Raw genomic sequence first — 23,503 nt, 5'->3', positions numbered from 1 at the left:
CTAAGTTAAAAATAATAAGTAGTTCATTTGTGTCCTTTCTTTTTTAAGATTCCACATGCAAGTGATATCATATGGCATTTTTCTTTCTCTTTCTCGCTTACTTCACTTAGAATAATAGTCTCTAGGTCCATCCATGTTGCTGCAAATGGCATTATTTTATTCTTTTTTAAGGCTGAGTAGTATTCCATTGTATAAATATACCACATCTTTATCCAGTCATCTGTTGATGGACATTTAGGTTGTTTCCATGTCTTGGCTATTGTAAATAGTGCTGTTATGAACATTGAGGGGTGCATGTGTCTTTTTGAATTATATTTTACTCTGGGTATATGCCAGGAGTGGGATTGATGGATCATATGGTAACTCTATTTTTGTTTTTTTGAGGAACTTCCATACTGTCCTCCATAGTGGCAGCACCAATTTACATTCCCACTAACAGTGTAGGAGGGTTCCCTTTTCTCCACACCCTCTCCAGCATTTATCATTTGTAGACTTTTTAGTGATGGCCATTCTGACTGATGTGAGGTGATACATTGGATACATTGTTGTAGTTTTGATTTGCATTTCTCTAACAATTAGTGATGTTGAGCATCTTTTCATGTGCTTGTTGGCCATCTGTTTGTTGTCTTTGGAGAGATGTCTGTTTGGCTTTTCTGCCCACTTTTTGATTGGGTTGCTTGTTTTTTTATACTAAGGTGTATGAGCTGTTTGTGTATTTTGAAAATTAGTTCCTTGTCGGTCACATCATTTGCAAATATTTTCTCCTATTCTGTAGGTTGTCTTTTCATTTTGTTGATGGTATCCTTAGCTGTGCAAAAGCTCTTAAGTTTAATTAGATCCCATTTGTTTATTTTTCTTTTATTTCCAGTATTCCAGGAGCTGGTTCAGAAAATATATTGCCATGATTTATGTCCAAGAGTGTCATGTCTATGTTTTCCTCTAGGAGTTTTATGGTATCTGGTCTTACATTTAGGTCTTTATTCCATTTTGAGTTTATTTTTGTACATGGTGTTAGAGAATGTTCTAATTTCATCCTTTTACATGTAACCGTCCAGTTTTCCCAGCACCACTTATTGAAGAGACTGTCTTTTCTCCATTGTATATTCTTGCCTCCTTTGTCATAGATTAATTGACCGTAAGGAAGCACACAAGTTTTTAATTTCTCTATTACTATCTAATTTATCTAATTTTACTTTTGCCACTAGTGCTTCTGCTGTCATATATAAGAAACCCCCGTTGCATAATCAGTGATACACTCCCTTGTTTCTCGTAAGAGTTTTATAGTTTTAGCTCTTGTACATCGGTCTTCAGTTCATCTTGAGTTAATTTTTACATATGGTGTAAGGTTATAGGTCTAAATCATTATTTTGTATAATAGATATTCAGTTGTTGAAAAGAGTATCCTTTTCAAAAGTGAATTATCTTGGCAGTCTTATCAAAAATCAGTTATCCATAAAGGAATGAGTTTACTTCTGGACTCACAATTCTGTTCCGTGGATTTAGCCTTATGCCACTACCTCATTGTCTTGATTAATGTAGCTTTGTATTGTTTTGAAATCAAGAAATGTAAGTCCTGCAACTTTGTTCTTCTTTTTCAAGATTGTTTAAGATATTTTGGGTCCCTTACATTTCCATATCAAATTTTAGGAGCAGCTTGTCAATTTCTGCAAAACAGGCAGCTGGGATTTTGATGAGGATTGCCTTTAATCTGGAAATCAATTTAGGAAGTACTGCCATCTTAGTAATACTGAATTTTCTGGGATTACTTTTCAATTTTTTAGTGATTTTCAGCAGTATTTTGTTGTTTACCGTGTATGAGACTTGCACTTCTTTTGTTTCATTTATTGCTAGGTATTTTATTTTTTCTAATGATATTAAAAATGGAATTATTTTCTAAATTTCATTTTTTGATTGTTTATTAGTGTATAAAAATGAAATTGATTTTGTATATTAATCTTATATCCTTTAACTTTTCTGAACTCACTATGTTTAATATGATTTTTGTGGATTCCTTAGGATTTTTTTTTATAGTTCCCTGTGCTATAAAGTAGGTCCTTGTTGTTTATTTTATATATGGTCATGTGTATTTGTTAATCCCAAACTTCTAAGTTATCCCTCCCCCTCCTTTCACCGTTGGTAACCATAAGTTACATATGTCTGTGAGTCTGTTTTGTGAATAAGTTCATTTGTATCATTGTTTTAAGTTCCACATATAAGTGATATCATATATTTTTCTTTCTCTGACTTACTTCACTTAGTATGATAATCACAAGGTCCATCCATGTTGCTTGCAAATGGCATTATTTCATTCTTTTTTATGACTGGTATTCCGTTGTGTGTATGTATGTGTGTGTGTGTATATATATATATGTATATATGTGTGTATATGTATGTATATATGTGTGTGTGTATACCATATCTTCTTTATCCATTCATCTGTTGATGGGCCCTTAGGTTGCTTACATGTCTTGGCTATTGTAAATAGTGCTGCTGTGAGCACGGGGGTTCATGTATCTTTTTAAATTAGAGTTTTCATCTTTTCCAGATACATGCCCAGAAGTGGGATTGCTGGATCATATGATCATAACATATCCAAAATGTTATCATATGATTTTTTTATATTTTTAAGGAACCTCCACACTGTTTTCCATAGCGGGTACACCAATTTACATTCCTACCAACGGTGTAGGAGGGTTTTCCCCACACCCTCTCTAGCATTTATTATTTGTAGACTTTTTGATGATGGCCATTCTGACTGGTATGAGGTGATATCTCATCGTAGTTTTGATTCGCATTACTGTAATAATTGGTGTTGAGCATGTTTTCATGTGCCTGTTTGTCATTTGTATGTCTTGTTTGGAGAAATGTCTATTTAGGACTTCTCCCCATTTTCTGATTAGTTTGTTTGTTCCTTTGATATTGAGGTGTGTGAGTTGTTTGTATATTTTGAAAATTAATCCCTTGTCGGTTGCATCATTTGCAAATATTTTCTCCCTGTCCATAGGTTGTCTTTTTGTTTTGTTTGTGCTTACCTTTCCTGTGCAAAAGCTTGTAAGTTTAATTAGGTCCCATTTGTTTATTTTTACTTTCGTTTCCATTGCTCTAGGAGATGGATCCAAAAATTATTGCTGAGATTTATGTCAAAGAGTGATCTGCCTATTTTTTCCTCTTGGAGTTTTATAGTGTCCAGGCTTACATTTAGGTCTTTATTCCATTTTGAGTATATTTTTGTCTATGGTGTTAGAGAATGTTCTAATTTCATTCTTTTACATGTAGCTGTCTGGTTTTCTCAGCACCACTTATGGAAGAGATTGACTTTTCTCCATTGTATGTTCTTGCCTCCTTTGTTTAAGATTAATTGACTGTAGGTGTGTTGGTTTATTTCTGGGCTGTCTGTTCTATTCCATTGACTCATATGTCTGGTTTTGTGCGAATACCAAGCTGTTTTGATTACTGTAACTTTGTAGTACTTCAGTATTCTGAAGTCTGGGAAGTTATGCCTCTAGCTTTGTTCTTTTCCCTCAGGATTGCTTTGGCAATTCTGGGTCTTTTGTGGTTCCATATAAACTTTAGGATTATTTGTTTTAGTACTGTGAAAAATGTCCTGGGTAATTTGATAGAGATCACAGTAAGTCTGTAGTTTGCTTTGAGTAGTACAGCCATTTAACAATATTAATTCTTCCAGTACAAGAGCATGGGACATTTCTCCATTTATTTGAATCATGTTCAGTTTCCTTTATCAATGTTTTATGGTTCTCAATGTATAAGTCTTTCACCTACTTGGTCAGGTTTATTCCTAAATATTTTATTTTTTGACATAAAAGGGTTTTTTAAACTTTCTCTTTCTGATATTTCATTGTTAGTATAAAATGCAACAGATTTCTGTATGTTAGTCTTGTATCCTGATACCTTGCTGAATTCATTTATAAGTTCTAATAGTTTTTGTGTGGAGTCTTTAGGGTTTTATATATAGAGTAGCATGTCATCTGGCTAGAATACAATTTTACCTCTTCCTTTCCAATTTGATACCTTTTGTTTTCTTTTCTTTCTTCTTCTTTTTTTTTCACCTGATTGCTGTGGCTGGGGTCTCCACCATTATGTTGAATAGAAGTAGTGACAGTGGGCATTCTTATCTTATTCCAGAATTTAGCAGGAACGCTTTCAGCTTTTCACCATTGAGTATTATGTTGGCTGTGGGTTTGTCATACATAGATTTTATTGTATTGAGGTGTATTCCTTCTGTATCCACTTCAGTGAGAGTTTTTATCATGAATAAATGTTGAATTTTATCAAGTGCTTTTTCTGCATCTGTTGAGATCCTTAGGATTTTGTATATAGAATATTGAATTGTGCAAATAAAGATAGTTTTAAATTTTCTGCTCCAGTCTGGATGACTTTTATTTCTTTTTCTTTCCTAATTTCCCTGTCTAGGATTGCAGTATAGTGTTAAGAGAGGTGGTGGTGAGCGAGACCTTCTTGTCTTGTTCCAGTCTTAGTGGGAAAACATTCAGTTTTTGCCCATTAAGTATGATGTTAGCTTAGGTTTTTCATAGTCTTCATCAGGTTGAGGGGGTTCTTTTCTATTCCTAGTTTATTACATGTTTTTGACTATGAAAGGGTGTTGGCTTTTTCAAATGCCTTCCTTATGTCTATTGAAATGAATGTGCAATTTCTGTCCTTTATTCTACTAATATGATGTATCACATTAATTGATTTTTATATGCTAAACAACTTTGCATTCCAGGGAAAAATCCCACTTGGTCATAGTGTATAATCTTTTACATATGTTGCTGTATTCAGTTTGCTTGTAAATTTTTTTGAGGACTTTCATTTGTAGTCATACGTTGATCTGTTCCTTTCTGTCTTATAATGTTTTTGTCTGATTTTGAAATCAGGGTGATTTTGACCTCAGAATGAATTGGGAAATGTTTCCTATTCTTCTGTTTTTTTAAGAGATTTTGTGAAGTATTGGTGTTTTTTTATTCTTCAATGATTTGTTAGAACTCACCAGTGTAGCTATCAGATTCTGAGCTTTTCATTGTGGGAAAATCTTTTATTACTAATTAAAATTTTTTTTACTTATTAGAGATCTTTTGAGATTTTCTATTACTTTTTAAGTTAGTTTGGGTAGTGTGTGTCTTTCTTGAAATTTGTTTGTTTCATGTAGACTAGCTAAATTGTTCATACTATTCCCTTAGATCCCTTTTTATTTCTGTAAGTTCGATAGTGACATCCTCTAACACATTTCTGGTTTTAGTCATTTGAGTCTTCTTTTTTTATCTTGGTTAGTCTAACTGAAGGTTTATCAATTTTGGTTGACATTTTGGAAAAAACCAATTTTTGGTTACTTCCATAGTTTTCCTACTCTATTACATTTATTTCTGTTCTAATCTTGATTATTCCCTCACTTCTGCCTATTTGGGGTTCAGTTTATTCTTTTATCTAGTTTCTTATGGTGGGAGAATGGTTATAGATTTTTATCTTTTTTCTTTTTTTAATAAGGGTATTACAACTATAAATTTCCCTCTAAGCACCGTTTTAACTGTATTCCGTAAGTTTTGGTATGTATGTTTTCATTTTCATTTGTCTCATTGTAGTTTTCTTTTTTTTTTTTTCAAATGCACACTCATTTAATTATAAAGCAATAGATTCACATACCAATAGCTACCCTTATTGCATATAAAGCATTCTGATATTTTCTATTACATCCTTTTTGAAAAAATATATTGTTTTAAGGACCCATTCATGGGTCTTGTGCAGTTTTTTTTTAACATTTTTTATTGATTTATAATTATTTTACAATGTTGTGTCAAATTCCAGTGTAGAGCACAATTTTCAATTATACGTGAACATATATATATTCATTGTCACATTGCTGTCTCTGTGAGCTACCATAAGATCTTGTATATATTTCCCTGTGCTCTACAGTATAATCTTGTTTATCTATTCTACAATTTTGAAATCCCAGTCTATCTCTTCCCACTCGCCACCCCCTTGGCAACCACAAGTTTGTATTCTATGTCTGTGGGTCTATTTCTGTTCTGTATTTATGCTTTTTTGTTTGTTTGTTTTTGTTTGTTTCTTTTTTTAGATTCCACATATGAGCAATCTCATATGGTATTTTTCTTTCTCTCTGCCTTACTTCACTTAGAATGACATTCTCCAGGGACATCCATGTTGCTGCAAATGGCATTATGTTTTCGGTTTTTATGGGTGAGTAGTATTCCATTGTATAAATATACCACCTCTTCTTTATCCAGTCATCTGTTGATGGACATTTAGGCTGTTTCCATGTCTTGGCTATTGTAAATAGTGCTGCTATGAACATTGGGGTGCACATGTCATCCTGAGGTAGGGTTCCTTCTGGATATATGCCCAGGAGTGGGATTCCTGGGTCATATGGTAAGTGTATTCCTAGTCTTTTGAGGACTCTCCATACTGTTTTCCACAGTGGCTGTACCAAACTGCATTCCCACCAGCAGTGTAGGAGGGTTCCCTTTTCTCCACAGCCTCTCCAGCATTTGTCATTTGTAGACTTTTGAGTGCTGGCCATTCTGACTGGTGTGAGGTGATACCTCATTGTAGTTTTGATTTGCATTTCTCTGATAATTAGTGATATTGAGCATTTTTTTCATGTGTCTATTGATCATTTATATGTCTTCCTTGGAGAATTGCTTGTTTAGGTCTTCTGCCCATTTTTGGATTGGGTTGTTTATGTTTTTCTTATTGAGTCATATGAGCTGCTTATACATTCTGGAGATCAAGCCTTTGTCAGTTTCATTTGCAAAAATTTTCTCCCATTCCGTAGGTTGTCTTTTTGTTTTACTTATGGTTTCCTTTGCTGTGTAGAAGCTTGTAAGTTTCATTAGGTCCCATTTGATTATTCTTGCTTTTATTTCTTCTAGGAGAAAATTTTTGAGATGTATGTCAGAAAATGTTTTGCCTATGTTTTCCTCTAGGAGGTTTATTGTATCTTGTCTTATGTTTAAGTCTTTGATCCATTTTAAATTGATTTTTGTGTATGGTGTAAGGGAGTGTTCTAGCTTCATTGTTTTACATGCTGCTGTCCAGTTTTCCCAACACCATTTGCTGAAGAGACTGTCTTTATTCCATTGTATATTCTTGCCTCCTTTGTTGAAGTTTAGTTGACCAAAAGTTTGTGGGCTCATTTCTGGGCTCTCTATTCTGTTCCATTGGTCTATATGTCTGTTTTGGTACCAATACCATGCTGTCTTGATGACTGTGGCTCTATTGTATTGTCTGAAGTCTGGGAGAATTATTCCTCCAGCCTCTTTCTTTATCTTTGGTAATGCTTTGGCCTTTCTAGGTCTGTGATGGTTCCATATAAATTTTATTCTGATTTGTTCTAGTTCTGTGAAATATATCCTGGGTAATTGGATAGGGATTGCATTAAATCTGTAGATCGCCTTGGGCAGTGTGACCAATTTAAGAATATTGATTCTTCCAATCCAAGAGCATGGGGTATCTTTCCATTATTTAAAGTCTTCTTAAATTTCCTTCATCAAAGGTTTATAGTTTTCTGTGTATAATTCTTTCACCTCCTTGGTTAGATTTATTCCCAGATATTTTATTACTTTGGGTGCTGTTTTAAAGGGGATTGTTTCTTTACTTTCTTTTTCTGTTCATTCATTGTTAGTGTAAAGAAATGCAACTGATTTTTGAACGTTAATCTTGTAACCTGCTACCTTGCTGAATTCTTCAATCAGCTCTAGTAGTTTTTGTGTGGACCTTTTAGGGTTTTCTATAAAAAGTAACATGTTGTCGGCATATAGTGACACATTTACCTCTTCTTTTCCAATTTGGATCCCTTTTCTTTCTTTCTCTTGCCTGATTGCTGTGGCTAGGACTTCCAGGACTATGTTGAATAGAAGTGGTGATAGTGTTCATCCTTGTCTTGTCCCAGATTTTAGTGGGAAGCTTTTGAGTTTTTCACCATTGAGTACTATGCTGGCTGTAGGTTTGTCATATATAGCTTTTATTATGTTGAGATATGTTCCCTCTACACCGACTTTGGTGAGAGTTTTTATCATAAATGAGTGTTGAATTTTATCAAATGCTTTTTCTGCATCGATTGAGATGATCATGTGGTTTTTGTCCTTTCTCTTGTTGATGTGATGTATTACATTGATTGATTTGCGTATGTTGAACCAGCCTTGTGTCCCTGGGATGAACCCCACTTGGTCATGATGTATAAACTTTTTATGTGTTGTTGGATTCTATTTGCTAATATTTTGGTGAGGATTTTGGCGTCTATGTTCATCAGTGATATTGGCCCTATAATTCTCTTTTTTGGTAGTGTCTTTGCCTGGTTTTGGTATCAGGGTGATGGTGGCTTCATAGAATGAGTTTGGGAGTATTCCCTCCTTTTCAATCATCTGGAAGAGTTTGAGAAGGACTGGTATGAGTTCTTTGTATGTTTGGTAGAATTCCCCAGTGAAGCCGTCTGGTCCTGGACTTTTATTTGTAGGGAGGTTTTTTATTGCTATTTCGATTTCATTTCTAGTGATCGGTTTGTTCAAGTAGTCAGTTCCTTCTTGATTCAGTCTTGGTGGACAGTATGTTTCCAGAAACTTGTCCATCTCCTCTAGGTTATCCAGTTTGATTCCATATAGTTTTTCATAATATTCTCGTATGATATTCTGTATTTCTATTTTATTTGTTGTAATTTCTCCATTTTCCTTTCTTGTTTTGGTAATTTGTGCTCTCTCTTTTTTCTTCTTTGTGAGTTTGGCCAGAGGTTTGTCGATTTTATTTACTTTTTCAAGAAACCAGCTTTTGGTTTGGTTGGGTTTTTTTCTATGGTCTTGTTAATCTCAATTGTATTTATTTCCTCCCTAATCTTTATAATGTCCTTCCTTCTGCTGCCTTTTTCAGCTTTTTGTTCTTTTTCTAATTCATTCAGCTGGTGGGGTAAGTTGTTTATTTGAGATCGTTCTTTTTTGAGGAAGGCCTGTATTGCTATAAACTTCCCTCATAGCACTGCCTTTATGTGCCCCATAGATTTTGAGTGGTTGTGCTTTCATTGTCATTTGTCTCAAGGTATTTTTTAATTTCAGCTTTGATTTCCTCATTGGCCCATTGTTTTTTCAATAACATATTGTTTAATCTCCATGCTTTCCTTTTTTTCTCCTTTGTTTCTTTGTTGTTGATTTCTAGTTTCATGGCATTGTGGTCGGTAAAGATGCTTGAGATAAATTTCTATCTTCTTAAAATTGTTGAGGTTTCTTTTGTGCCCAAGTACATGATCAATCCTGGAAATGTTCCATGTGCACTTGAAAAGAACGTATAACCTATTTTTTGGGGGTGTAATGCTCTGAAAATATCCACCAAATCTAATTTTCTATTGTATTATTTAATTTCTCTGTTGCCTTATTTATTTTCTGTCTGGAAGATCTGTCTAGTGATGTTAATGTGGTGGTAAAATCTGCAACTAAGATTGTATTCCCATCAATATCCCCCTTTATCTCTGTTAGTAATTGCTTTAGGTACTTAGGTGCTCCTATATTGGGTGCATATATATTAATGAGTGTAATATCCTCATCTTCTATCACTCGTTTAACCATTATAAGATGTCCTTCTTTATCTTTCTTTATGGCCTTTGTTTTAAAGTCTATTTTGTCTGAAATCAGTACAGCAACACCTGCTTTTTTGGCTTTTCCATTTGCATGGAATATCGTTTTCCATCCTTTTACTCTCAATCTATATGTGTCCTTCTCCCTAAAGTGGGTCTCTTGTATGCAGCATATTGAAAGTTCTTGCTTTATTATCCAGTCTGCCACTCTATGTCTTTTGACTGGAGCATTTAGTCCATTAACATTTACAGTAATTAATGATAGATGTGTGTTTATTGCCATTTTGAACTTATCTTTGCAGTTGAATTGGTATATCCTGTTTGTTCCTTTCTTCTTCCTTTTGTGGTTTGGTAATTTTCCTTTGTATTATCATGGATTTTATTTAATTTTTGTGACTCCCTTGTAAGTTTTTGGCTTGTGGTTACCCTTTTTTTGTAAATCTATTAGCCCATTACTATAACTGTTTTTATTAAACTGATAGTAACATGATTTCAAACCCATCCTACTGTTAAAAAAAATTTTAAAAAGAAAGAAAAAAATATTCTATATTTCCCTGCCTCCCTCTCCCACTCTCAGTGATTTGTATGTCTTCTTTTATAATTTCGTGTTTACTTTATTTGTAATTCATGAGTTATCACCTTTCCAGTTGTGAGTTTCTCATTTCTGTAGCATCCTGCTGCTCTTCTATTTAGAATAGCCCTTTCAATTTTTCTTTTAGCATTGGTTTAGTGTTGCTAAACTCCTGCAGCTTTTTCTTGTCTGTGAAACTCTTTATTTCTCCTTCTATCCTAGGCTGCATCTTTTTTTCATTTAGGGCTTTAAATATATCTTGCCACTCCCTTCTGGCCTGTAGTGTTTGTGTAGAGAAATCAGCTGAGAGCCTTATGGGGGTTCCCTTGTAACTTACTCTTTGCTTTTCTCTTGCTGCGTTTAGAATCATTTCTTTATCCTTGACTCTGGCCATCTTGATTATGGTATGTCTTGGTGTGGGTCTATTTGGGTTCTTCCTGTTTGGGACCCTCTGAGCTTCCTGTACTTGGATATCTGATTCCTTCTTTAAGTTTGGGAAGTTTTCAGTCATGATTTCTTCAAAAACCTTTTCAATCCCCTTTGATCTTTCTTCCCCTTCTGGGACCCCTATTATGCGAAGATTGGGACGCTTTATGTTATCCCATAAGTCCCTTATGCTATTTTCATTATTTTTTATTTGCTTATCTTGTAGTTCTTCTGAATGGGTGCTTTCTATTGCCCTGTCTTCTAGATCACTAATTCGTTCCTCTGCATTATCTAGTCGGCTTTGCACAGCTATTAGATCATTCCTCATCTCTGTCAATGAGTTTACCCATTCTACTTGGCTCTTTATAGGTTCAATTTCATTTTTGACATATTTTATATCTCTAAACTCTATCTCTTTTAATTCCTTCAGCAATTTGATCACTCCTTTTTTGAAATCTTGATCTAGTAGGCTATCGATATCTATTTCATTGATCTTTCTTTCAGGGGATTTCTCTTGTTCTTTTAATTGGGAAAGGTTTCTCTGCTTCTTCATGTTGCTCATACCTCTCTGGCACTGTGGTTTATGGAGTATCAGTTGTCTCTTTTGGTCCTTAAGGATTTTATCTATCTAATGCCTATTTAGGAATAGAACTTAGGAAAAAAAGAAAAAAAATAAGAGAGAGAGAGAAAGAATTTTAAAAGAAGGGAGAAAGAGGGTTTGAAAACAGTGTATAATGAATAATAGAAGAGCGAGTTGAAGCCGAGTATTAATTGGGTTGAGACGTCCTTTTAAAACCTTTAAAAAAAAGGGGGGGGGGGAGATGAATAGATGTATTTGAAACCTGTGTCTAATCAATAACAGGACATCAAAACCCAAGAGAAATAGAAATGAATTAAGAAGTAAAAATTAAGAGGGTAATAGAAAATAGAACAGGTAAAAACAGATTTAAAAAAAAAAGGGGGGGGGGTGTTGTCGGTGTTCTCCTGGAGTCTGTGTGCTTTTAATGTGAAGTCTTTCTGTATTCGTCTCGTTTTGGAAGCTCAGCTTGCTGTTTCCAGAGGCCCTCCGTTGGCGCCCTCTTCTGTGCTGCTCCTGGTGCCTGTGGGCAAGCCGATCGCGCCCCCTCCCAACACTGGGTCAGGTGCAGCTGTCCTTTGCTGTGGGCGGGCGGGTCACTGCCCCTCCGGATGCCGCAGTCAGATGTTGCAGACTGGCCAGGTAGGCGGGCGGGTCGCGCCCCCTCCCAGCACCGCGGTCAGGGGCTGAGCTCCTGCCCGAAAGACGGGGGGGCCGCTCTCCCTCTACCTGCGCCAGTAGCTCTGCTGCTCTGTGCTGCTGCGCGCTCCACCTCGGGTCGGCGCTCGGCACGTGGGCTTGGGGAAAACCGAGGGACAGCCTTGTCCCTGCTCTGGGCTAGAACCCAGCTCCTTGTTTGTCTTGGCGGAGCAAGTTCTCTGAGGGACCAGGATGGAAGGATCCTATCTGCCTCGGGCTGTGGACAAGTCTCCCTCTGGCCTTTGAGACTGCAAAGCCCTTCGGTGCGGATGCAGGTTTCGCCCCCGCCCCGGCCTGGATGCTAAGCGCTGGAGGATATGGCGGCTGTGTCTGAGCCCCGCCTCTCTTCTCCTGAAAACTTTCCGTGGGTTTTCAGAGATGGGGGTATGCACCCTTCCCCCCAGGGCACATCAACCTTGTTGTTTTATGGAGGGCCCAGGTTGTTCTGCCCTGTGCACCCACAGCCAGGGCGCGCAGCCCCCTGCAGTCCCCCGGGGCTGCCTGCATGCAGCCGCCCCCGTCCTCCGCCCGGCTTGTGCAGCCTGGCCCTGCCCCCAGCTGCCGGCCTGCGTCTCGGGCTGGGTGTTGCGAGGACCGTCTGTGCCCGTTTAACTCAGTTCTGTCGGTCAAGGGCTGGTCTATACAGATCCGAGTCTCGGAGGCTCCCCCTCCATCCCGCTGGCCTCTCAGTTGGAGAGGGGAGACCCAGCAAATGAGCGCCAGTCCTCCTTTGCCGTTCCCTCCCCGCGGAACCCTTCCCGCTCTGCTTTGCCTTTTCTTCTTTCTTTTTTCCTTTTCTCCTACCAGATTTTTGGTATCTCTGTCTTTTGAAGAGGGCGATGTTCTGTCGGAGTTCCGCAGGTGCTCTGGTTGGCTGAGTGGGTCTGTGGATGTGGGTCTTGGTGCATTTGTGGGAGAGGGTGAGCTACGGGCGTCCTTCTGCTCCGCTATCTTCTCTCTTCTCAGTGTAGTTTTCTGATTTTTATTATGATTTCTTCTTTGACCCATTGATTATTTAGGAATATGATACACTAATTTCTACATAGTTATAAATATTCTAGATTTCATTTTGTTATTGATTCATAATTCCATTTTATTATAGTCATAAAACATACTTTGTATGATTTCAGTACTTCAGATTTATTAAGGCTTGTTTTATAGCTTGACATACTATCTATCCTGTAGAATATTGCATGTGCACTTTGGAAAAAATGTGTACTTTTCTGTGGTTGGCCGTAGTATTCTAGAAATGACTGTTAGGTTTAGTTGGTTTATGGTGTTAATCAAGTCTTCTATGTCTTTGCTGATCTTCTATCTAATTAATATATCCATTTTTTAGAGTGGAATATTGAAGACTTTAACTATTACTGTTTACTTTTCCCTGTGTCAGTTTTTGCTTCATGTATTTTGGAATTTTGTTGGAATTAGATGCTTACATATTTATAGTTGTTACATTTTCTTGATGGATTGACCTTTTATCATAATAAAATGTCTTTCTTGGCCTACAGTAACAATTTCTTTAAAGTTTATTTTGTCTGATACTAATATAGCCATTCCAACTCTCTTTTGGCTATTGTTTGCATCGTTTATCTTTTCCCAGGTTTTTACTTTCAACCAAGTTGTCTTTGAATCTAAATTGTATTGCCTCTAGATGGCATATAGTTAGATATGCTTTTTATGCCTTTTGCCTAGCCCTGCTAGATTGTTCAGTTCATTTACATTTAGTGTAATTACTGAAGAGTAGGTTATATGTCTGCCATTTTGCTATTTGCTTTCTATATGTCTTTCATCTTTTGTGTTTTCCTTTATAAATTACTGCCTTCTGGCATTGTAATTAGATATTTTCTAGTGTACCATTTTAAATTCTTATTGTTTCTGTTATATTTTTGGAGTTATTTTCTTAATGTTTACTTGGGGGTTAAAATTAACATATTAATCTTGAAAGTCTAGTTTCAATTAATACCAACAAATTATCAATTGCTCCAATGTACCTCTGCCTTCTTTATATGTGATAAGTCCCACAAGGGGCCCAGTTTTATAATTATTGCTTTATGCAATTGTCTTTTTGCATGCTTGTTTATTCCATAGCATTGTTTCTATTGACTTTATTTTTTTAGAGTAGTTTAAGCTTCCAGTAAAATTAAGAAGAAGGTATGGAGATATCCCGTATACCTCCTGCATAACCTTACCCATTATCAACATCCCCCACCAGAGTAGTACATTTGTTACAGTTGATGAGCCTACACGGACACATCATAATCACCCAAAGTCCATAGTTTACCTTACAGTTCACTCTTTGTGGTGCACATTCTATGGGTTTGAAAAGTAATATAATGACATGCATCCATTATTGTGGTATCATACAGAGTATTTTTTTTTTAAATAGACTTTTTTTTTTTTAAGACCAGTTTCAGGTTTACAGCAGAATTGAGCAGAAAATACAGAGTTCCCAAATGGCTCTCCCTACCCACATATATACACTCCCCTACCCTTAGTATCCCTCATCAATGTGGCATATTTGGTAACAATAGATGAACCAACATGGACACATTATTATCAACCAAAGTCCATAGTTTACGTTAGGGTTCACTCTTGATGTTGTACATTCTATGGGCTTTGACAAATGCATAATGACATGTAGCCACCACTATGGTGTCATACAGAGTAATTTCATTGCCCTAAAAATCCCTTGTGCTCCATCTATTCATCCCTCCCTCCCTCTCTCCCTCTCCCCAAACCCCTGGAAACCACAATCTTTTTATTGTTTCTGTAGTTATGCCTTTTCCAGAATGTCATTTGGTTAGAATCGTACAGTTTGTAGCCTTTTCAGACTGGCTTCTTTCATTTAGTAGTATATTTTTTATGTTTCTTCTATATCTTTCATGGCTTGATAGCTCTTTTTTTTTTCTGCACATATTTTAAATTTACATATATGTACTGTTCATTGTTTCTAAGAACGTTTAGCACTTTAGCTTTTTAAACTTATAGTTATCAAAGGAATAAAGCCAACCACAAAATAAATTAATTGAAAAAGATACATACACCTTGCTATTAACAGCAACATTATTTGTAATTGCCAAGATATGGAAACATCCTAAGTGCACACCAATAGTTGAATAGATAATGAAGATGCAGCATACATATATGTAATGGAATACAACTCACCTATAAGAAAGAAGGCTACTTTGCCATTTGTGGCCCTTCATTCACTTTTTTTCACTTCAAAAACCAGAATTTTATAACCAGCATAAACATTTCCATTACATCAAAAACAACAAAATACCTAGAAATAAACCTAACCAAGGAGGTTACCTGTACTCTGAAAGCCAAAATGACACAAAGAAATGGAAAGATTTCTTGTGCTCTTGGATTGGAAGAATCAACACTATCAAAATGGCCACACTACCCAAAGCAATCCACAGATCCAGTGCAACCCCTGTCAAAATACCCATGATATTCCTTACAGAACTAGAACAAACTATTCCAAAATTTATAAGGAACCACAAAAGACCCCGAACAGCCAAAGCAGTCTTTTGTCGGTCTTTATTTTTTCTTTCCTCTTTCTTCTTTTTGTTCTCTTTTCTTATGGTTTGATGACTAGAGAAGGTCCTTTAACATTTGTTGTAAAGCTAATTTGGTGCTGAAATCTTCTAGCTGTTGTTTATCTGTGAAGCTTTTAATTTCTCCATCAAGTCTGAATGAGAGCCTTGCTGGATAGAATATTTTTGGTTGTAAGTTTCCCCCTTGTATCACTTTAAATATATTGTGGCACTCCCTTCTGGCCTGTAGAGTTTCTGCTGAAAAATCAGCTGATAACCTATGGGAGTTCCCTTGTATGTTATTTGTTGCTTTTCTCTTGCTAATTTTAATATTTTCTCTTTATCCTTAATTTTTGTCAACTTGATGGCTATGTGCCTCGGTGTGTTCCTCTTTGGGTTGATTCTGTGTGGTATTCTCTGCACTTCCAGGACTTGGGTGACTGTTTCCTTTCCCAAGTTGGGGAAGTTTTCAGTGATTATGTCTCCAAATGTTTTATCAGGTCCTTTCTCTCTCTCTTCTCTTTCTGGGACCCCTATAATACAAATATTAATGTGCTTCATGTTGTCCCAGAGTTCTCTTAAACTATCCTCATTCCTTTTTATTCTTTTTTCTGTTCTGAAGTAGTGATTTTCACTAATCTGTCTTTTAGCTTACTGATCCATTCTTCTGCCTCATTTAGCCTATTCTTGATTCCTTTTAGTGTGTTACTTGTTTCAGTGATTTTGTTCTTCAGCTCTGTTTGGGTATTCTTTATATTTTCCAACTCTTTGCTAAAAACTTCACTCTGTGCATCTATACTCCTCTCGAGTTCTCTGAACATCTTGGCCATCATTACTTTAAACTCTTTCTCAGATAAATTGTTTATCTCCTCATCACTTACTTCTTTTTCTGGGATTTCATCTTTTGCTTTGGCCTGGGGGATATTCCTTTGCCATATCATATGTCTTATCTTTCTGTGTGTTTGTGGATTCCTTCCACAGGCTTTGGGATTGTTGTTTTCTTATTCCTAGTATCTGTCCCTGGTGGATGAGGCTGGACTAGAGGCTTATGCAGGTTTCCTGGCAGGAGGAGCCAGTGCCTGCCCACTGCTGGGTGAAGCTTTGTCCTGGACCTCTGGTGGATAGAGCTGTGTCTAGAGGCCTTTGTGGCTTAGGAATTCTGCTGATGGGTGGGTCTGTGTTCCCACCCTGTATGTTGTTTGGCCTGAGGCTTCCCTACAGGTTGTTGGGTGGGGCTAGGTCTTGGTGCTAATGATCCAATCAAGATGTCATTCTCTAGGAAAGCTCATGGAGATGAACACTCCCAGAATGTCGGCCACCAGCTTTTATGTCCCCTAGGTTAGCTGCAGCCTTCCCCCTCATCCCCAGAAGACCCTCCAAATCCAGCAGGCAGGCTTGGCCCAGGTGCCTATGAACTCACTGCCTCTGCCCTTGGACCTGGAGCACATGAGATTCCGTGTACGCTTCCCAAGCAAGTGGAGTCTCCGTTTCCGCCAGTGCCGTGGGGCTCCCGGCACCAAGCCCTGCTGGCCTTCAAAACCAGGTGTCCTGGGGTCTCCTTCTCTTCCCAATGCTGGGGACCCGAGGTGGGACTTAGAGCTCTCACTCCTGTGGGAGGGCCTCTGTAAGTTAATTATTCTTCAGCTTGTGAGTCTCCCACCTGAGGGGTATGGGGCCCAATTATATTGTGAGCACGCTCCTCCTACCATCTTGCTGTGGTTCTCTCTCTCTGTTTCCAGTTGCAGAAGATCTTTTTTGCTAGGTTCCAGTCTTTTTTTTTTTTTTTGATGGTTGTTTAGCATTCAGTTGTGGATTTGTTGTAGTCATGAGGAGAGGCAAGCTCGTGGTCCTACCACTCTGCCATCTTGACTGGAAATCTCATACAGAGTATTTTAATGGCCCTAAAAATTCTCTCTACTCTGCCTATTCATCTTGCCCACCCAAACCTTGGCAATCACTGAAATTTTTACTGTCTCCATAGTTGGAATAATATAGTATATAACCTTTTCAGAGTGACTAATTTCACTTAGGAGTATGCACTTAAGTTTCATTCATGTATTTTCATGGCTTGATAAATAATTTCTTTTCAGTGCTGAAGAATATTCCATTATCAGGATGTACCACATTTTATTTATCTATTTACCTAAGGACATCTTGGTTGCTACCAAGTTTTGGCAATTTTGAATAAATATGCTATGAACATATATGTGCAAGCTTTTGTGTGGACATAAGTTTTTAACTCCCTTGGGTAAAAACCATGGAGTGTGATTGCTGAACCATATGATAAGAGGAAAACTATCTTCCCAAGTGGCTGTACTATTTTGCATTCCCACCAGCAGTGAATGAACATCTCTGTTGCCCCAAATCCTTGCTAGCAGTTGGTTTTGCCAGTGTTCTGGATTTTGGCCATTCAGACAGTTTTGCATTGGTATCTCATTTTAACATCCATTTCTTTCATGACTTACGATGTGGAGCATCTTTTCATATGATTATTTGCAATCTGTATATATTCTTTGGTTAGGTGTTAAGTCTTTGATTTAATTTTTAAATAGATTGTTTTCTTATTGCTAAGACTTAGAGTTCTTTGTATATTTTGTATACCAATTCCTTATCAGATGTCTCTTTTGCAAATATTTTCTCCCAGTTTGTGGCTTGTCTTTTATTCTCTTTAGAATGTCTTTCTCAGAGAAGAAGTTCTCAATTTTAATGAAATATAGCTTATTGATTATTTTTTTTCCTGGATTTTGCCTTTGGTGTTGTATCTAAAAAGTCTTCACCATACTCAAGTTGATTTAGGTTTTCTCCTGTATTATCTCCAGGAGTTTTATAGTTTGATGTTTTATATTTGGGTCTGTGGTCTATTTTGAGCTAATTTTTATAAAGAGTGTAAATTCTCTGCCTAGATTCACTTTTTTTTTGCAAGTGGATGTCCAGTTGTTCCAGTACTATTTGTTGAAAAGACTTTATTTTATTTATTGTATTGCCTTAGCTCCTTTGTCAAAGATAAGTTTGACTGATTTATTTTGGTCTATTTTAGGGCTCTCTGTTCTGTTCCATTAGGCTTTTTGTCTATTCTTTCACCAGTACTACAGTCTTGATTATTGTAGCTTTATAGTAAGTCTTGAATTCATGTAGTATCAGTCAGCCAATTTTGTTCTTCAATATGGTATTGGCTATTCTGGGCCTTTTTTCTCTCCATATAAACTTCAGAATCAGTTTGTTAGTATCATAAAATAATTTGCTGGGATTCTGATTGGGATTGCACTGAATCTGTAGATCAAGTTAGGAATAATTGACATCTTCACAATACTGAGTGTTCCTATCCGTGAACATGGAATATCTATTTACTTAGTTGTTCTTTGATTCCATTCATCAGTTTGTAGTTTTCCTCATATAGGTCTTATAATATTTTGTTTTATTTATACCTATGTTTTTTTTAGGGGGGGTGCTAATGTAAATGGTAATTGTATTTTTAATTTCAGACTCCACTTGTTCATTGCTAGTATATAGGAAAGCAATCAACATTTATATTAACCTTGTATCTTGCTTTCTTGCTGTAATTGCCTATGACTTCTAGGAGGTATTTTTGAATTTTTTTCTGCATCTACTAATATGATACATAATTTTTTTTGTATGTTTCTAAAAAATTAATCCTTATTGATACTGATTTTTAAATAAATTTTTGTTTTAAAAGTTTTAGATTAAAGAAAAATATGTAGATACTACTGATTTTTTTTTTTTTTTGCCTATTGATGTGATGGATTATATTTATTGATTTTTGTATGTTGAGCCAGATTTGTGTACCTGGGATAAATCCCACTTAGTCATGATATATAATTCTTTTTATATATTGTTGCATTAAATTTGCTAATATTTTGTTGATGATTTTTACATCTGTGCTCATGAGAGATATTGATGCTTAGTTTTCTTATAATATCTTTGGTTTTGGTATCAGGGCAATGCTGACTTCATAAAATGATTTAGGAGGTATTAACTCTGCCTCTAAACTCTAAAAGGGATTGCAGAGAACTTGTATAATTTCTTCATTGAATATTTGGTAGAATTCATCAGTGAGTCCATCTGGGTCAGGTGCTTTCACTTTTGGAAAGTTATTAATTGTTAATTTGACTTCTTTAATAGATATAGGCCTAATCAGATTGTCTGTTTCTTCTTCTTTGATGTTTAGCAGATTGTGTCTTCCAAGAAATTTGTTCCTTTCATCTACCTTATTTAACTTCTGGACATAAAGTTGTTCATAATATTCCTTTAACTTTTCAATGTTCATGGGGTTTCTGATGATGTCACCTTTCCATTTCTGATATTTCCATTCCTTTTATTCTGTAGTTTGTGTCTTCTCTCTTCCTCTGTACTTTTTAGTTAGTCTAGCTAGAAGCTTACCAATTTTGTTGATTTTTTTCCCCCCAAAACTCAGCTTTTGGTTTCATTTATTTTCCTCTATTGATTTCCTGCTATCAATTTTGTTGATTTCTCCTCTAATTCTTATTTCTTTTCTTGTGCTTATTTTGAATTTAGTTTGCTCTTTTTTGGTCTGTTTTCCTAAGGTGGAAGCATAGCTTATTAACCCATTTTTTTCATTTTTTAAAGTAAAACTTTAAATTTTTGCCCACTGAAGTAAAATTGACAAGTAAAATTGTGAAATATTTAAAGTGTGCAACATATATTTGATATATGTACACATTGTGAAAGAATTCCCCCCATTGAGTTCATTAACATGTCCATTACCTCCCATATTTAGTCTTTTTTTTTTTTGGTGTTAGAACCTTTAAGTTATACTCTCTTCGCGAATTTCAATTATACAATACACTTTTGTCAACTTTTGTCACCATATTATACATTATATCTCAGAATGTATATTCTCAGGACTTATTCATCTTTATGGCTGAAAGTTTATACTCTTTTCACAACCTCTTCCTATTTCTTCCACTCCTACACATACCCTGAGGCTCTGGCCACTACTTTTCTACTCTTTGCTTTTTATAAGTAAGTTTCATCTGTTGTTTTGTATTGTTTAGATTCCACATATAAATGATATCATTGTAGACTGTTCTCTGTCTGATTTATTTTACTTAGTATAACACCCTCAAGGTCCATCCATATTGTTGCAAATGCAGGGTTTTCTTTTTTAAGGCTGAATAATATTCCTGTGTGTTTATGTGTAAGTATATGTATCTCATCTTCTCTATCCAGTCATTCATTGATGGACACTTAGGTTGTTTCCATAGTGTGGCTATTTGAATAATGCTGCAGTAACCATGGGAGTACTAATGTCTTTTAAAGATAAGAATTTTATCTCCTTTGAATATATATCTAGAGTGGAATTCCTGGGACATATGGGAATTCTATTTTTAATTTCTTGAGGAACTGTCATATTTTCCATAGTGGCTTTACCAATTTAAATTCCTAACAACAGAGGGGAGGGTACATCTCAGTGGTAGAGTACATGCTTCGCATGCACGAGGTCCTGGGTTCAATTCTCAGTGCCTCCACTAAAAATAAATAAATAAACCTAATTACTCTTCCCTCCCAAATTTAAAAAAAACAAAAACAGTAAATTCCTAACAACAGTCTGCAAGGGTTCCCTTTTCTTCATATCCTGACCAGTACTTGTTATCTCTTACCTTTTTGATAATAGCCATCTTAACAGATGTGAGATGATGGCTCATTTTGTTTTTGATTTGCATTTTCCTGATGATTGTTAATATTGAGCACCTTTTTATGTACCCATTGGCCATTTGTATGTCTTCTTTGGAAAAATATGTCTATTCAAACCTTTTATCCATTTGTTTGGGGTTTTTGTTTTATTTGTTTTGATTTCTTTCTATTGAGTTGGATGAGTTCCTTGTGTATTTTTGGTAGTAACTCTTTTCTGAATATGTGACTTACAAATACTTTCTCTCATTCCATGTGCTGCCTTTTCATTTGTTGGTGGTTTCCTTTGCCAACAAAAGCTTTTTATTTTGATGTAGTCCCACTTATTTTTGCTATTAATGTCAAATCCAAAATATCATTGCTAAAACCAGTGTCAGTGAACTTCTTCTCTATTTTTTTCTTCTAGGAGTTTTACAGTTTCGGGTCTTATGTTCAAGTCTTTATTAATCTTGAGCTAATTTTGTGTAAGATAGAGTTTCATTCTTTTGCATGTGGCTATCCAGTATTTTCCAACACTGTTGATTGAGGATACTACCCTTTCCCCCTTTGTATATTCTTTCTCCTGTGCCATAAATTAATTGACCATATATACATGGGCTTATTTCTGGAGCCTGTATTTTGTTCCCTTGATCTGTGTGACAGGTTTCATGCTTGTGCCATACTATTTTGATTACTATAATTTTGTAATATAATTTGAAATAAGGAAGTGTAATGCCTCCAGCTTCGTTCTTCTTTCCCAAGGTTCCTTTGGCAATTTGGGGTCTTATATGTTTCCACACAAATGTTAGGATTGTTGGTTCTATTTCTGTGAAAATTGCCATTGGAATTTTTATAGAGATTGCATTAAATCTGTAGATCTCTGGGTGGTATGGACATTTTAACAGTATTCTTCCAGTCCATGAGATGAAATAGCTTTCCGTTTATTTGTCTTCTTCAGTTTCTTTTATCAATGTCTTAAGCTTTTGGCTTATAGAATTTTTAACCCTGTTGGTTAAATTTAGCCCTAAATATTTTATTATTTTTGATGCTATTGCAAGTGGGATTGTTTTCTTAATTTCCCTTTCTGATAGTTCATTGTTGGTATAGAAAAATACAGCTAATTTCTGTATGTTGGCTTTTTTTTTTAAATATAGTTGATTTACAATGTTGTGTTAATTTCTGGTGTACAGCATAGTGATTCATCTATATATAAATATTTTTTATTATAGGTCATTATAAGGTATTGAATATAGTTCCCTGTGCTATACAGTACGAACTTGTTGTTTATCTATTTCATATATATTAGTATCTGCAAATCTCAAACTCCCAATTTATCCCTTCCAATCCCCTTCCCCCTGGTAACCATAAGTTTATTTTCTGTGTCTGTGAGTCTGTTTCTGTTTTGTAAATAAGTTAGTTTGTCTTTTTTTAGATTCCACATGTAAGTGATAGCATGTGGTATTTTTCTTTCTCTTTCTGGCTTACTTCACTTAGAATGATAATCTCCAGTTCCATCCATATTGCTGCATTATATTATTTTTTATGGCTGAGTAGTATTCCATTGTATAGATATACCACAACTTCTTTACCCAGTCATCTGTTGATGGACATTTAGGTTGTTTCCATGTCTTGGCTACTGTAAATAGTGCTACTATGAACATTGGGGTGCATGTATCTTTTCAAGTTAGTTTCCTCCAGATATATGCCCAGGAGTGGGATTGCTGGATCATATGGTAACTCTTTTTAGTTTTTTAAGGAATCTCCATACTCTTTTCCAAAATGGCTGCACCAAACTGCATTCCCATCAACAGTAGGAGGGTTCCCTTTTCTCCACACCCTCTCCAGCATTTATTGTTTGTGAACTTTTTAATGATGGCTATTCTGACAAGTGTGAGGTGATACCTCATTATAGTTTTGATTTGCATTTTTCTGATAATTAGCAACACTGAGCATTTTTTCATGTTCCTGTTGGCCATTTTATGTCTTTATTGGAGAAATACTTGTTTAAGTCTTCTGCCCATTTTTGGATTGTGTTGTTTGTTTTTTGTTATTGAGTTGTATGAGCTGGCGTAACTCAGTCCTGAGTGAACTTAGTGTTACTAGGTTGCTCACAGTTAAGCTGCTCATCGTTGTGTATGTGCAAATCAGAAATGTGAAATTCAGGACTATGGAGCAACCTTGAGATTACCTCTCTACCTGCTTCACATTAAATGAGAAAGTCAGCATTACAAATGGCAAGCAAATTGAGTGTGTAGCATTAAATATTCAGTGCCAGAAGTCTCATTTAAAATAATCTTCTGTGTAATTTACAGTCTCATACCAAAACCCATGATATAATTAATTTTGGTGACTTTTAGTCTGATTCTTGATGGCAAGTAGGAGAACTGTGACTATAGGTCAATAATCTTTCCTTTTTTCACCTTATTAACATTTTGCTGGAGGAACTGTTG

The 23,503-nt window shown here is 35.9% G+C and overlaps 1 long non-coding RNA gene across 7 annotated transcripts in view; it reads left to right on the top strand.

The window, feature by feature from the left end:
• Positions 1 to 23,503, top strand: part of LOC105078776 (uncharacterized) — an 85,794-nt gene that overhangs the window by 23,802 nt on the left and 38,489 nt on the right. The gene's annotated exons all lie outside the window — the stretch shown is intronic.

The sequence above is a fragment of the Camelus bactrianus genome, chromosome 4 (genome assembly GCF_048773025.1).
Source record: "Camelus bactrianus isolate YW-2024 breed Bactrian camel chromosome 4, ASM4877302v1, whole genome shotgun sequence".
In the NCBI taxonomy this organism is placed as follows: Eukaryota; Metazoa; Chordata; class Mammalia; order Artiodactyla; family Camelidae; genus Camelus; species Camelus bactrianus.
Note: the sequence above shows the minus strand (reverse complement) of the source record. Positions and strands in the feature narration are given on the sequence as shown.